The sequence below is a fragment of the Camellia sinensis genome, chromosome 4 (assembly GCF_055761805.1).
Source record: "Camellia sinensis isolate YWXY chromosome 4, ASM5576180v1, whole genome shotgun sequence".
Classification (NCBI taxonomy): domain Eukaryota; kingdom Viridiplantae; phylum Streptophyta; class Magnoliopsida; order Ericales; family Theaceae; genus Camellia; species Camellia sinensis.
In genome coordinates this window covers 61,636,370-61,641,529 of record NC_138964.1, presented here as the reverse complement: position 1 = coordinate 61,641,529, position 5,160 = coordinate 61,636,370, and positions in this window count along the sequence as shown.

Here is a 5,160-nt window from a genome sequence, read left to right as displayed (position 1 = left end):
CCATCAATATAGATATGCATTGAAATAAAAGATAAACATCCTTCTATTCATCAGAGTAATTTATTACAAAAAGTATTACATGTTGACAGCAAAAGCAAACGCCCTATGGGCTTACAACTTTTCAAGCCAACACTTGGTTACAAGAAGTGAGTACTAACTCATATACATATTAAGCCCTTGACTTGAATTTACATGTAATACATCAAAAGAAAGCCAACACAACAAAAAGTCTGTCTGCCTCTAGCCTCCCAAGCTATGTCCTTGGAGGTGGCATGCTACCTGTACCTGAAAATGGTGTCCCATATAGGGTGAGCTACAGCCCAGTAGAAACATACTAAACCAGCTATAAACAATGACTAGAAGATTAGCAATTAATAGATGGTCAACGCTTATACATCCAACTTACATCACATTACAGTTCCATAACAATCAAGTCCATGTTATGCTTCATTTCTCATTTCTTATTCAACTTTGAGTTTGAAAACGAGGCTCAGAACCTAGCCAAATAACTTAATGAGATTATGACTCATCTTTGAATACTTTCGAAATTCGTGATGGATACACATTTTGGTGATGTATCAATAACACATAAACCACTTTCATACTTCATGGGTGATACACATATTGGTGCTGTATCACTATAACATAGAAACACTTCTATACTTCACAAACTGATAACGATATACATTTTAGTGCTATATCAAATCAAATCAAACACTTCCACTTTCCACAAATGATACACATGTTAGTGTTGTATCAATGTCAAACCAAAATCCGGTTTAGAGGTCCATCCCCTATCTTCCCCTAAACCGTAGAGTATATCCCCTATCTCCTCCCACACAACACAATGTATATAAACATAGATCATATACTTAGTCAATCAATACATAAAGTTAATGTATTATTCCAACCGCTATATTCGGAAGCATACTCAATCGATTAGTTTTAGTTTGCTTAATCATCATGCATTCTCTACAACAATCAAGACTATCCTCCACCGATAGCCCAAAGCAGTTATTTCTAAACAGAAGATAAATGCACCAAATGGATATAATCAACATTTCAACTAGGTGGGTGATAAATTATCCAACTACACCCTTTAATCCCATACATTCCCAATGTCAACACTCTCAATTCAATTTCTCATTTCTCAAAATTAATTACACAAATTAATTTATCAATGTAATTAGGGCATTTCCCATAATTAATAAAACAACCCTAAGGTTCCATTTCTATCAATTTCATAACATAACTTCCATTTTCAATGTTACAAATACACATGGATTCAATTAGTCCAAAACCCCTCTTTTATGAAAATTACATAAAGACCCCCAAACTTTCTCAAAATTACACAACAACCCCCAATATATCAAAATGCTAAAATTTAAAGACAAAGCTCATAAGAAGGAGTAGGATATCCCTACCTCGAAGTTAGAGCCCAAACGGAGATGAAGACCAACAATCAAAGTGCTCCAAATCCCAAGTTTTTCAGATTAAAACAAAGCCCTTAACACCCTCTATCTTTTTAACAAAGGACTTAGGGTAGATTCACACTAAAGAGAGATGAAAACCTAGAGAGAAGACAAGTTTAGAGAGAGAGAGAGAGTCGGCTCTAGGGTTTCAAAATGGAAAGGGGATGAAAAAGTGAAGTTAAACCCGCTGCTGTCTGCTGATATACAACAGGCTCGCTCGAGCGACCAGACACAAGAAACCCACCTCGCTCGAGCGAAGGAACTCTCGCTCGAGCCAACAATTCAAACCCTCAGGTCTGCAACCAGACGCAGTTCCACGCTCAAGCGAAGGAACTCTGGCTCGAGCCACCAGACACAAAAACTCAACTCTCGCTTGAGCGAAGAAACCCTGGCTCGAGCGAAGGACCAAAAGCAAAGAGCTCGCTCGAGCGACAAAATTCTCGCTCGAGCGAAGGACCAAAATTCTGGGCAGCAACCATTTGCTCCCAAGCACAACCAACCTATAACAAACCTGCCCTACACATCCTATAACTCAAATACAAAGTACGAAAGGATGTAAACAAGATATAAACAACTGCTAACATCCACGGAACCAAGTTCGGATCACTGTACAACAAGGGGAAAAGCCCGGGATCGCTATATAGTATATCTCTACTGGGGTGTGGCTTACCCTATATGGGACATCATTTTCAGGTTTAGGTGATATGCTACCTCCAAGGACATAGCTTAGAAGGTTTTGGAGTTGAAGACTCTTTTTGGTTATTTTGTTATTGGATATTATATGTAAATTCAAGCCAATGTCTTAAAGTGTATTTGAGTTAGTACTCTCTTTTGTGACCGAGTGTTGGCTTGGAAAGTTGTAAGCCCATAGGGAATTTACTTTTGTTGTCAACATGTAATATTTTTGTACTTAACTACTCTGATGAATGGAATGATGTTTTATTCTCTTATATCAATGCATGTCGAAAATGTCGAAAATGTTGGGTTTATGCATTATTTTGAGGGCGTTACAGGATTTGTGTCACTTTGGTCCCTGACCTTTCAATTGTGATACATTTGCTTCTGAATTTTGAATCACATTCTAAATAAAAACAATTGAAGACATTTTTACTTCATTTCAAGACGAAGCCGTCAATTTGATAAAATATAAATTAGTTTGACAAAAATAAATGTCAAAAAATTATTTTTAAATTTTTAAAAATTATTTCTACTCACCAAAGATAAAATTATATAAAAATGATAAATCTTTTACATTATATTTTTATATTTTCTTACCAAATTAAATTTTAGTATGTGTTTAGATGATGATTGTGTAATGGGTTGTTGTTTTTGTTGATATTTTTGGATGGTTATCATGTAATGGATGGTTATTAGATTTTTAATGTATAATCGATATGTTTAATATATTAAATGTTTTTAAATTTTGATTTTTTATTTAATGGATTGGTTTAATAATGACATCAAAATTGTCGCTATATTTGATTTTTGAAAAAATAAAACTAATATAATGATAATAAATATCAAAAAAATTATTTTAAAAAAATTATTTCTACTTTCCCAAAAAATAAAATTATGTAAAAATAATGTTTTTAATTTTTTTTCAACAATTTAATTTTTAGTTTCTTAAAAAAAAAAATTTAACAATAGATTTTGAAAACCAAAACCAAATAAAACTTTATAACCAAAAAAATTCTAACATTATTCATAAAAAAAATATCATTATATTTCAAACAACATATAAGTTAACTAGTGCAAAATAAGTTGTATGATGACTTTATCCTTCAAATTGAGCAACAATGTCTTCAATTATCCTTATTTGAACGGGATTTAAAATTCATGGTTGTAGACGCGCCCGTGGGCCTCATGCTACAGTTCGGACTCGATTTGAGTCACGGTTCTTAATCTGAACCAAAGAGTCCAAATCTGGCAAATCGTTTTGAGAAACAGATTTTTTGAAAAGAAGTGCCAAACATGGACTGCTTTGCCAGATACAGAGTCGCCACCTAAATATTTTAAAATGGGAGAATTTAGGAAACCCTGACTCGGTGCCGAAGGCCACATGTCCGTCATCACCGGAGTTGTCTCGGCTCGGGAGCTTGGGTACGATCGGGAAAGGTCAGCTATGAGCACCCCCTCTCGCCCGGTCCGAAGGCCGGCCTCTACTAACCATGATATCCAGTTTTGAAAACGTTATGTGTTCTTACCCCGGTTATTAGCCTAGAATTACTATGTTATGCGCACAGCAAACAAGTATAGACTAGATCGCCTAATTTGGAAATAAGCATTGCATATCCGTTTGTTTTGAAAATGTTTCGGGATTTGCTATTCGTAAGTAGGCTAAAACACGGATTTCAACGAGTTTTCCCAACTCAAACAATCCAGCCTTCACCCACAGGCATTCAAACAGTTTAACGTATAAGCACTTAGCCGCATGGTAAGCATACTGTCATGTTAACATTCACACGCATGCGAGATGCTAAAGCATAAATACTTACATCGTACTCCGTGCCAAAACAGTAAACTAGTTAGCAAACATGCATGTCCTAGTTCATGTTAAGAATGGCTAATGCATCGCATGCAAAATGCAATCTAGATAGGCTCGGCTAATCCTAAACATGGCATGTGAAATGCAATCAACTATCATATATTCAATTTGTGAATTGAAGTACAAATGCAGTTAGCGTGATGTACCGAGCCTAATGTATGCAGTACAAATGCATGAATGCACGCATGCATAGCACGAAGTATGCTAAATTAAACGTGCCCTAATCTACCATCATAAGCAGGTAAATAAAAGGGAAGAAAGACGTGAGGTTGGAAGACATACACACACTCACGCACTTATTACACAATTGTCCTCGCTCGGAGGAACCAAATAAATATTACAGTCACAAATAATAAGCAAATAAAATTATTACAGAATTTCTAATTAATTAAAGAAAAGAATGCAACAGAAAGAAAAGGGTGGCCGCAGCCTCTGCCTTGGGATGCGCGGATGATGCATGCTCGAAACCGTCTCGCCTGAAAAACCCGTACCATACCCCCGCCACCTCTGTTTATACTGCCCTGTCTTTCTGAAAATTGCCAAAACTCCAGAACAGGTTCTTCACACACTGCAGAGCACCACCGGCCAGACAGAATTCCCACCGGCACTTTACAATTTCCACCGGCTGTTCTTGAACTCATCGGCACTTCAGAGATTGCCGGTCGGCACTAAATTCTGCCGGTCGGCAGAATCTTCCTGCAGAAGACAGTTTTGACAGCAAACACAGAACAGACAGTGCATGGCATGGGGTTTCAGGCATATGTGAGCATGGTCATGCTTCCTATCATGATTTGAACTCAAGGAAGCATGATCCTCGATCCTCGAGCCATCAATGGTGCATGATAGCCCAAGGGATCAAGTTTGCCACTTGATATAAATATGCATGCAATAACAAGATGAGAACCAAAGCCTTATCAAGTTGGAGTCAAAGGCCTTGGTGACCGAGAATCAAGGCACATTACATCACTTGAAGTATGAATGTCCCTTGATTCTCACACTTGGCTTGACACCCCAAGTCAAGTGATGCAATGCATGTTATGCTCACATGGCTCAAAATGCAACATGATGCTAATTATGCAAGGCATGCCGAATATCATGCAACTAATATGACAAGTATGTAATGCTAAGCATGCAATATGCAAG